At 42.3% G+C, this 11,350-nt stretch overlaps 4 non-coding genes and 1 pseudogene across 4 annotated transcripts; all 5 read right to left on the bottom strand.

Annotated features, from left to right (window-relative positions):
- Window positions 1-2,549: 2,549 nt before the first annotated feature.
- On the bottom strand, window positions 2,550-2,658 carry LOC142946172 (5S ribosomal RNA; annotated as a pseudogene).
- Window positions 2,659-2,912: 254 nt separating this feature from the next.
- Window positions 2,913-3,031, bottom strand: LOC142946160 (5S ribosomal RNA). The gene has a single exon (XR_012953019.1). It is a non-coding gene; the product is annotated as a 5S ribosomal RNA (ribosomal RNA).
- Window positions 3,032-10,236: 7,205 nt separating this feature from the next.
- LOC142946152 (5S ribosomal RNA) lies at window positions 10,237-10,355 on the bottom strand. Its single transcript, XR_012953011.1, has one exon. It is a non-coding gene; the product is annotated as a 5S ribosomal RNA (ribosomal RNA).
- Window positions 10,356-10,606: 251 nt separating this feature from the next.
- Window positions 10,607-10,725, bottom strand: LOC142946162 (5S ribosomal RNA). Its single transcript, XR_012953021.1, has one exon. It is a non-coding gene; the product is annotated as a 5S ribosomal RNA (ribosomal RNA).
- Window positions 10,726-10,979: 254 nt separating this feature from the next.
- On the bottom strand, window positions 10,980-11,098 carry LOC142946179 (5S ribosomal RNA). Its single transcript, XR_012953033.1, has one exon. It is a non-coding gene; the product is annotated as a 5S ribosomal RNA (ribosomal RNA).
- Between the last annotated feature and the right edge of the window lie 252 nt (window positions 11,099-11,350).

The raw sequence follows: 11,350 nt of genomic DNA, 5'->3' as shown, positions 1-11,350 counted from the left end.
CATCAGGTTCTAATGAAAACATCATGAAACAATGAAATCAACTGCCCTGAGCCAGTGTTTTGAAGAACATCCTTGAAACTATGTTTACTTTCACAAAATCCACTTTTGGCCTCTTCCAAGCCTGAAACGTATTTTAACAACATAAAAGGCTACATTAAACCAGTAAAGGTGTGTACGCATCAGGTTCTAATGAAAACATCATGAAACAATGAAATCAACTGCCCTGAGCCAGTGTTTTGAAGAACATCCTTGAAACTATGTTGACTTTCACAAAATCCACTTTTGGCCTCTTCCAAGCCTGAAACGTATTTTAAGAGCAGAAAAGGCTGAGAATGTACCGTAAACCAGTAAAGGTGGGTAAGCAGGTTGTAATGAAAACATCATGAAACAGTGAAATCAACTGCCCTAAGCCAGTTTTTTGAAACTATGTTTACTTTCACAAAATCCACTTTTTTGAAGAACATCCTTGAAACTATGTTTACTTTCACAAAATCCACTTTTGGCCTTTTCCAAGCCTGAAACGTATTTTAACAACATAAAAGGCTACATTAAACCAGTAAAGGTGTGTACGCATCAGGTTCTAATGAAAACATCATGAAACAATGAAATCAACTGCCCTGAGCCAGTGTTTTGAAGAACATCCTTGAAACTATGTTGACTTTCACAAAATCCACTTTTGGCCTCTTCCAAGCCTGAAACGTATTTTAAGAGCAGAAAAGGCTGAGAATGTACCGTAAACCAGTAAAGGTGGGTAAGCAGGTTGTAATGAAAACATCATTAAACAGTGAAATGAACTGCCCTGAGCCAGTTTTCTGAAACTATGTTGACTTTCACAAAATCCACTTTTGGCCTCTTCCAAATCTGAAATGTATTTTAAGAGCAGAAAAGGCTGAGAATGTACCGTAAACCAGTAAAGGTGGGTAATCATCAGGTTCTAATGAAAACATCATAAACTGAACTGCCCTGAGCCAGTTTTTTGATGAAAACCTTTGAAAGTATTTTGACTGTCACAAAATCCACTTTTTTTTTTTCTTCCAAGCCTGAAACGTATTTTAAGAGCATAACAGGCTAAGAATGTACCGTAAACCAATAAAGGTGTGTAAGAATCAGTTTCTATCGAAAACATCATGAAACAGTGAAATCAACTGCCCTAAGCCAGTTTTTTGAAACTATGTTGACTTTCACAAAATCCACTTTTGGCCTCTTTCAAGCCTGAAACGTATTTTAACAACATAAAAGGCTACATTAAACCAGTAAAGGTGGGTACGCATCAGGTTCTAATGAAAACATCATGAAACAATGAAATCAACTGCCCTGAGCCAGTGTTTTGAAGAACATCCTTGAAACTGTTTACTTTCACGAAACCACTTTTGGCCTCTTCCAAGCCTGAAACGTATTTTAAGAGCAGAAAAGGCTGAGAATGTACCGTAAACCAGTAAAGGTGGGTGAGCAGGTTGTAATGAAAATATCATGAAACAGTGAAATCAACTGCCCTGAGCCAGTTTTCTGAAACTATGTTGACTTTCACAAAATCCACTTTTGGCCTCTTTCAAGCCTGAAACGTATTTTAACAACATAAAAGGCTACATTAAACCAGTAAAGGTGCCTGAAACGTATTTTAAGAGCATAAAAGGCTGAGAATGTACCGTAAACCAGTAGAGGTGGGTAATCATCAGGTTCTAATGAAAACATCATGAAACTGAACTGCCCTGAGCCAGTTTTTTGAAGAAAACCGTTGAATGTATTTTGACTGTCACTAAATCCACTTTTTTTCTTTTCTTCCAAGCCTGAAACGTATTTTAAGAGCATAAAAGGCTAAGAATGTACCGTGAACCAATAAAGGTGTGTAAGAATCAGTTTCTATCGAAAACATCATGAAACAGTGAAATCAACTGCCCTGAGCCAGTTTTCTGAAACTATGTTGACTTTCACAAAATCCACTTTTGGCCTCTTCCAAGCCTGAAACGTATTTTAAGAGCATAAAAGGCTGAGAATGTACCGTAAACCAGTGGAGGTGGGTAATCATCAGGTTCTAATGAAAACATCATGAAACTGAACTGCCCTGAGCCAGTTTTTTGAAGAAAACCTTTGAATGTATTTTGACTGTCACAACATCCACTTTTGTTTTTTCTTCCAAGCCTGAAACGTATTTTAAGAGCATAAAAGGCTGAGAATGTACCGTAAACCAGTAAAGGTGGGTAAGCAGGTTGTAATGAAAACATCATGAAACAGTAAAATCAACTGACCTGAGCCAGTTTTTTGAAACTATGTTGACTGTCACAAAATCCACTTTTGGCCTCTTCCAAGCCTGAAACGTATTTTAAAACCTACAACAGTAGGTCAATTTTAAAACGTTAACGAACCTAAACCAGTTCATTAATTAACATTCCAATAATAAGAAAATATTGATATATTGATTGATTCTGTTTCCCTTTTTACCGTTACCCACATCTTTGTATGCATCTCTTCTTCAATCTTGCCTTTTTCTCACATATTTCTCAAGTGAAAAAGCAGCAGTGTCCTCTGCCTTTTGGAGAGAAAAGTGAAGAAACTTACAGCACCTGGTATTCCCAGGCGGTCTCCCATCCAAGTACTAACCAGGACCGACTCTGCTTAGCTTCCGAGATCGGGCGCGAACAGAGAGGTATGGCCGTAAGCAAGTTTGTCTCCAACACATAGTTCTTTAAAACCTACAACAGTAGGTCAATTTTAAAACGTTAACGAACCTAAACCAGTTCATTAATTAACATTCCAATAATAAGAAAATATTGATATATTGATTGATTCTGTTTCCCTTTTTACCGTTACCCACATCTTTGTATGCATCTCTTCTTCAATCTTGCCTTTTTCTCACATATTTCTCAAGTGAAAAAGCAGCAGTGTCCTCTGCCTTTTGGAGAGAAAAGTGAAGAAACTTACAGCACCTGGTATTCCCAGGCGGTCTCCCATCCAAGTACTAACCAGGACCGACTCTGCTTAGCTTCCGAGATCGGACGAGATCGGGCGCGAACAGAGAGGTATGGCCGTAAGCAAGTTTGTCTCCAACACATAGTTCTTTAAAACCTACAACAGTAGGTCAATTTTAAAACGTTAACGAACCTAAACCAGTTCATTAATTAACATTCCAATAATAAGAAAATATTGATATATTGATTGATTCTGTTTCCCTTTTTACCGTTACCCACATCTTTGAATGCATCTTTGAATGCATCTCTTCTTTAATCTTGCCTTTTTCTCATATTTCTCAAGTGAAAAGCAGCAGTGTCCTCTGCCTTTTGGAGAGAGAAGTGAAAAAACTTACAGCACCTGGTATTCCCAGGCTCTCTCCCATCCAAGTACTAATCAGGACCGACTCTGCTTAGCTTCCGAGATCGGACGCGAACAGAGAGATATGGCCGTAAGCAAGTTTGTCTCCAACACATAGTTCTTTAAAACCTACAACAGTAGGTCAATTTTAAAACGTTAACGAACCTAAACCAGTTCATTAATTAACATTCCAATAATAAGAAAATATTGATATATTGATTGATTCTGTTTCCCTTTTTACCGTTACCCACATCTTTGTATGCATCTCTTCTTCAATCTTGCCTTTTTCTCACATATTTCTCAAGTGAAAAAGCAGCAGTGTCCTCTGCCTTTTGGAGAGAAAAGTGAAGAAACTTACAGCACCTGGTATTCCCAGGCGGTCTCCCATCCAAGTACTAACCAGGACCGACTCTGCTTAGCTTCCGAGATCGGACGAGATCGGGCGCGAACAGATTTTTTTTTTATTTATTTATTATCAAAAATACAAAATTTTTTACAATCAACATTTTACGACTTACTCTTCAATACAAGAACACATGACACTTGTACAAACATAATAACAAAAAATAACCCCTCCACGCTAATACTAACTATAAATTCAAACACTTAACACTTATCCCAACCCATAAGTCAAAAAACACCGAAAATAAACCTCCCCATAACTCAAAGAGACACATACCAATTTCTTACTCATACTCAGACATAATGTAACCAACAAAAATAATCCCCAATGATAATTAGCCATAACACAGATTCTAACCAAAATCTAACACAACCTCTCCACTCTCCCCAATCGCAACAAAGGTGCTACCCTCAATAAACCCCTCCTGAAACTCTTCCTCCTTGACATAGCTATGTAATATGTTTACATCTCTTTTCATAATATTTTTAAACACACTCCATACTTCTACTCTCCTTTTCTCGTAATGCGCTACATTCCTCCTTAGCTTGACTGCAAACCTTGCATGGCTTAGCGTGTAGTTCAACAAGTTGACATTACTTCCTTTCCTTTTAGCAACCGCACCAAACAACCACAGCTCCTTCCACCCTATTTTCTCCACAAATTCCCCTTTCCAACATCTGCTTATCAACTCTTTCACTTTCCCAAAGTACACAGCCAACTCCCCACATTCCACAAACTCATGCAGACATGTCTCCACTTCCACCTGACAGACATCACACTGCTTCCTCACATCCAGATTAAATTGACTTATTATTAGATTGTTAAACACCCTATTGTGACGCAGTAGGAAATCAAAATGCTCACATTCAACACTATTCCATTTCACTCTCAGGTTCAGCCACATCCTTTTTACATCCATATCGGTCATTACTTTTTCCCATACCTTCTCTGCAGCCGGTCTTCTTACCTCTTTCATTCTTAAACATCTGTACATTACTCTCGTTTTCACATTCGCCAGGCTTACTATCCTTTCTCCTTCCCCCACATACATTTCCACCCCTTCTCCTCCACTCCCCACCGCCTCACTCTCAATCATTCTCACCCATTCTCTCGGCATCCCCTTCTTTATCTTCTCCACCACATCCACCGCTGTGCCTAACCACATTTCATCACCCCTTTCTCTCACCTCATCTACCACTACCTGAGCCCTCATGAACCCTGGTACATACTCGTACACTAAATCCCTCACCTTCCTAAAACCTGCTCTCCACATCTCCAAGTTATAAATTGTGCTCCCCTCAAATGTGATTTTGGGATTTAGAAACAATGGTTGCTCCCACACCTGTTTTACATTTTTGCATTGAAACTGCACATGTTTTACAAACTCTCCCCATGCTCCCAGCATCTCTTTATAGAACTCAGACACCTCACTCAACATACCTTTCTTCAGTTCCATAAATATTCCACTTTCTCCACAACCCCCACATTTATTAATTGCTTCTTTCAGAAACAGCTTCCATACATGATCTTTCTTGTCCTTTACATATCTTGTCATCATTTTCAACCGAAGTGCATTCTTTTTCTTTTCTAAATTAATCAGCTTCAACCCACCATCCTTGTATTCGTTTTCCATCACTTCCCTGGCTATTCTGACACCTCTCCCACCCCAGAGAAACTCACTCACCATTTTCTCTGTCTCCTTTAGCACTCGCTCAGGCACATCCAACACAGTCATTGCATACACAAGTTTGCTCATTATCAGGCCATTCACTACCACCACTTTCCCCTTCAACTTCAACTTCCTAAGTCTCCAAAACCTTAATGTCTTCTTTATGCTATTCATTATCCCTTCATACTGCATGTCTCTCCCTTCTCTGCCTTCAACCCCTAAATTCACCCCTAACACCCTAAAATAGTCCTTCCTCTCTTTCAATCCTATATCCTTCCTCCTTTCTCCATTGACTCCAACATACATAATTTCTGACTTTTCTATGTTTAGCTTTGCTCCTGATGCTCTACCATAAACTCCTACACTTTGTAAAACCTCAAGGACACTTTCACTGTCTTGTACTGTTACTGTTGTGTCATCCGCATACTGGTATAATAGACTCACTTGCCCTCCTGGTAAGTCTATGCCTCTGACCTTTTTATTTTGCTTCAGCAGTGCAGCTAGTGGCTCTGCCGACAGTGAGTACAGCAGGGCCGACAGTGGACACCCTTGTCTAACCGACCTCTCTAATCTGAAATTACCTGTGACTATCCCATTAATTTTGACGCAACTAACAGCTTTATCATACAATCTTTTGATCCATCCTACTAACTGCTGCCCAAACCCTACTTTTCCTAATACTCCATACAGGTATCCATGATCTACCCTATCAAATGCTTTGTTCAAATCTAAACTCATCACTATCCCCCCCTCCCCTCCCTTCATGTGTTCTATTGTGTCCCTAATGCTGCTGATTGTGTCTGCTATATCCCTCCCTGGTATACTGTAAGCCTGGGTGCTTCCCACTATTGTCCCTATCACCCTCTTAATCCTATTTGCTAGCACTCTTGCTAGTATTTTATAGTCACTGTTTAAACAGCTAAGCGGCCTATAGTTTTCAAGTCTATCCCTACTCCCTTTCTTATATATAATACTAACTAACCCTGTCGCCATACTAACCGGCATCTCGTCCTTCTCTTCTATCCATTTAAACAATCTGTCCAACAGTGGCGCTAGTTCCTCTTTAAACTCTATGTAAAACTCTCCCACTAACCCATCTAGCCCTGGACTCTTATTCCTGCCTAACCCTAATATGGCTGCCTCTATTTCACCTATCCTTATCTCTCCTTCGCACATCTCCTTCGCATCTTCGCTCATCTTAGTCTCCATTTTCTCCAGCACATGTTTCATGCACTCTTCATCAACCTCTTCTTTCCTAAATAGTTCACTATAAAATTCTTCTACTCTTCCAACTATCCCTACAAAATCCGTTATCTTTTCTCCATTTTTCCCTTCCACCTGCTCCAAATAATTATTTTTCTGTTTCGCCCTCTCTAAACCTAAAAAGAATGCTGTACATTTCTCTCCCTCAACCACATATCTAGCCCTACTTCTAACTATTGCCCCCATGCATCTCTTCTGTTCTACCTCCTCCAGCTCATTTTTAATTTTATTATACCGTTCTAATGCGTGCCCTACCCCCTGGTCCACCCTCTCTGCTTCTCTAACTAACTCTTCCTTTAGTCTCCTTTCCCTCCCTCTTTCCCTTCTATTCCTATCCCTGCTGTAGCTCATGCTCAAATTCTTTAGCTCCTCCTTCATCTCCTCCCACCATCTCCCCATATCCTCCTCATACATACTCTCATTCTTTCTCACCATTATACATTCTCTCACCTTTTCCTTGTACCTTTCTTCTTTGAGCAACATCCCATTCAGGCACCACACACCTCCCCCCCTCCTCTCACACCCATGCCCTAATCTAAATTTTAGCACCACGTGGTCACTAAGAGTAGTTACCTTGTAATCAATTCCCCCCATTTTACTTGCTAGACTCTCCGTACTCAAAACTAAATCAATCCTACTCTGTTTTAATTCCCCTTTCACCATCTGTCTCCTTGTAAATACGCGCCCTCTTAGGTTCTTTTCCCTCCACACATCTACCAGTCCATTCGCTCTCATTACCTCCTTCAATACTCTTCTTGAGGAGTCGCTTTTGAAACACACACTTGCAGATGCATCCAGCCTTCCACACCACACATTAAAGTCACCCACAATTACACATTCTTTCCCGCACATTCCCGCCATCCTCTCAAAAAACTCCCTTCTCTCCTTTTCCTCATTTGGTGCATACACATTCAACATTTTCAATTTCTTACCCAGGTGTTCAAAAGTAATCCCTATCACTCTCCCATCACCATCATCCTCACATTTCCTCACATTCTCAACCTCTCCCCTTTTAACCAAAATAGCCACTCCCCTAGAATAAATGTCCCCATTGTTTACATACACATCTCCCATCCACTCTCTCTCTAACTCCTTCACACATTTTTCATCCCAGTGTGTCTCCTGCAAACATATAATGTCAGCCTCACACAACATCAAGGCTTGGTTTCGCCTATAACTAGTCCTAAGACTATTTGCATTAAAAGAAGCAACAGCCACCATTAATAACCAAAACATGTTGTTATTTTTTCAGTGCTTTCTTCCAATTATCAGACCCTTTTATAAGCTCTCCATCCCTTTTCCTCACCCTTTGGCCCTTCTCGATGTCCATGTCTGAGTCCGAGGGTTCACTTAATAGCAGCGGGGAGCCGCAGTTCCCGATGTCTTGAGGAACAAAGCTGTCCAGGGAAGACCCCATCGCCGCCTTTTCCTCAGCCCTCTTTCGCAGCTCGACCTCTGCGCCTTCCAATAGCACTGCCTTCGTTTTCCTCGCAGCCAGTCTCCCCACTCGGGCCTTGCCCGGCTTGGTCTGGACTTGCTCCTTCAGCCTGGCACTGGCTCGTGCCTCTCCCACCTTTAGCTCCGGCTGGCTGGGCACCGGCCTTGGCCCACTCAGATCAATCTGGCTGGACGCTGTCTCCGGCACCTCCACTATTTCAGTTCTCCTCCCTGCATCGGTCATACTCCGTGGCTTCATCACCACGCCTGCTGCTGTCACTGGCTCCACCGCTGCACCTGCCCTTGTCACTGGCTCCACAGCTGCACCTGCCCTTGTCACTGGCTCCACAACTGCACCTGCCTCTTTCGCTGGCGCCATAGCTGCACCTGGCGCTGTCACTGGCTCCACTGCTGCACCTGCCGTTGTCACTGGCTCCACAGTTGCACCTGCTTTCACCGCTGTAGTCTCTGCCATACAGGCTGCAGGCTTCGGCCTCATTACAGCCGTAGTCATTGCCGTTCCCTCTTTGTTCAGCTCGCTCACACAGGTCCCCGCAGCAGCCTCATCATCCTCCTCCTCGTCCACGTCCTCCTCCACGGTGCCAGTGCTCGACATACCGTCGTCGCTCTGCACCTCCTCCTCCTCCTCCTCCTCCTCCTCCACAGTCCCCACCATCTCCTCTTCTGTCACCTCCACATGGCACACACAGCTGTCCGGTGCCCGCTTACATCCCTTGCATTTGTTAGTCTTTCGTGTGGAACACTCCCTAGAAAAATGCCCTTGCTCTCCGCAGGTGTAGCATGTGAACTCAGGGCATTCTCTTTGAACATGCCCAGGCTGCATGCAGAGCCTACATATTTTGGTCTGCCTGTCATGAATTACCCGGAAATACTCCGAGCCCAGCACCGTGTTAAATTTTGTAGAATATGGTAGCGAACGAACTCTTTCGTTAAATTTAACTCGTAGAAATCGAGTGCCGTCCGTCACCTTAGAGCCTGGCCACATTCTGCGTCTAATAGGTGACATAGGCGTTACCCCCCAGCTATCCAGTCTCAAAAAGATATCATTGTCTCTGATATAATAGGGCAGATTGAGAAAAGAGACGATGAGCTCGTCGTTAGTGATCTCTCTAGCATGAACCCTCGTTTCCCCAATCTTAAAACCCTCCATCAGTTTTTTCTTACCCGTTATGTTGCTCATTGTGAGTTCAAACTTCTTTTGGCCGAGCACTCTGCACGCCAGTAACTCACCGCACAACCTCTGCACATGTCTGATGAGCTCGATAGCACTCATAGTCTCTCCACCCTCCATCTCCACGTTCACAGTTAGGCTCCGTGAGGACCGTTCCTCCGTTCTTGTAACAGCATCGCTGCCGTCTCCATTCTTTGTCAGTTCTCCCGTTCTTTTAACAGCGTCACTGCTGTCACCATTCTTCGTCAGTTCTTCCACACCTTTGGCACCACCACTGCCCCCGTTCTCCGTCAGTTCTACTGTACCGTTGGCAACACCACGGCCCTCTCCGCCCACCACCAAGCCGCTGGGGTTATCCGTAAGAGTTAAAGTGAGTTCATTCCAGATCGGGTTTACCGGGTGGTCCGCCATCTTGGGGAAAAAAAAAAAAAGGACTAAAAGCGCCCCCCAAAAAAAAAACACGGGGGATAGCTCACAAAACACGGAAAAAAACGCTTCCCCCCGCTCAGTGAGACACTGACGGGGGTACTACTGACACAATCAGCTGAGCAAAACCAAAAAATAAACCTTCTCTTAGGGCATGTAAAACAAACAAAAGGAGAGAGAGATAAGAGGAGAAAACAAAGCACAGCCGTGTGCTTCCTCCAAGGAGGAAGTAGCTCTAACCCACAATGCACTCTGGTCTGAAACAGGACAGAGAGGTATGGCCGTAAGCAAGTTTGTCTCCAACACATAGTTCTTTAAAACCTACAACAGTAGGTCAATTTTAAAACGTTAACGAACCTAAACCAGTTCATTAATTAACATTCCAATAATAAGAAAATATTGATATATTGATTGATTCTGTTTCCCTTTTTACCGTTACCCACATCTTTGAATGCATCTCTTCTTTAATCTTGCCTTTTTCTCATATTTCTCAAGTGAAAAGCAGCAGTGTCCTCTGCCTTTTGGAGAGAGAAGTGAAAAAACTTACAGCACCTGGTATTCCCAGGCTGTCTCCCATCCAAGTACTAACCAGGACCTACTCTGCTTAGCTTCCGAGATCGGACGAGATCGGGCGCGAACAGAGAGGTATGGCCGTAAGCAAGTTTGTCTCCAACACATAGTTCTTTAAAACCTACAACAGTAGGTCAATTTTAAAACGTTAACGAACCTAAACCAGTTCATTAATTAACATTCCAATAATAAGAAAATATTGATATATTGATTGATTCTGTTTCCCTTTTTACCGTTACCCACATCTTTGAATGCATCTCTTCTTTAATCTTGCCTTTTTCTCATATTTCTCAAGTGAAAAGCAGCAGTGTCCTCTGCCTTTTGGAGAGAGAAGTGAAAAAACTTACAGCACCTGGTATTCCCAGGCTGTCTCCCATCCAAGTACTAACCAGGACCGACTCTGCTTAGCTTCCGAGATCGGACGAGATCGGGCGCGAACAGAGAGGTATGGCCGTAAGCAAGTTTGTCTCCAACACATAGTTCTTTAAAACCTACAACAGTAGGTCAATTTTAAAACGTTAACGAACCTAAACCAGTTCATTAATTAACATTCCAATAATAAGAAAATATTGATATATTGATTGATTCTGTTTCCCTTTTTACCGTTACCCACATCTTTGTATGCATCTCTTCTTCAATCTTGCCTTTTTCTCACATATTTCTCAAGTGAAAAAGCAGCAGTGTCCTCTGCCTTTTGGAGAGAAAAGTGAAGAAACTTACAGCACCTGGTATTCCCAGGCGGTCTCCCATCCAAGTACTAACCAGGACCGACTCTGCTTAGCTTCCGAGATCGGACGAGATCGGGCACGAACAGAGAGGTATGGCCGTAAGCAAGTTTGTCTCCAACACATAGTTCTTTAAAACCTACAACAGTAGGTCAATTTTAAAACGTTAACGAACCTAAACCAGTTCATTAATTAACATTCCAATAATAAGAAAATATTGCTATATTGATTGATTCTGTTTCCCTTTTTACCGTTACCCACATCTTTGAATGCATCTTTGAATGCATCTCTTCTTTAATCTTGCCTTTTTCTCATATTTCTCAAGTGAAAAGCAGCAGTGTCCTCTGCCTTTTGGAGAG

The sequence above is a fragment of the Anarhichas minor genome, unplaced genomic scaffold, assembly GCF_050575085.1.
Source record: "Anarhichas minor isolate MPS153535 unplaced genomic scaffold, ASM5057508v1 ptg000009l, whole genome shotgun sequence".
NCBI lineage: Eukaryota > Metazoa > Chordata > Actinopteri > Perciformes > Anarhichadidae > Anarhichas > Anarhichas minor.
The sequence above is the reverse complement of the archived record's forward strand: the minus strand, read 5'-3'. Positions and strand labels throughout refer to the sequence as shown.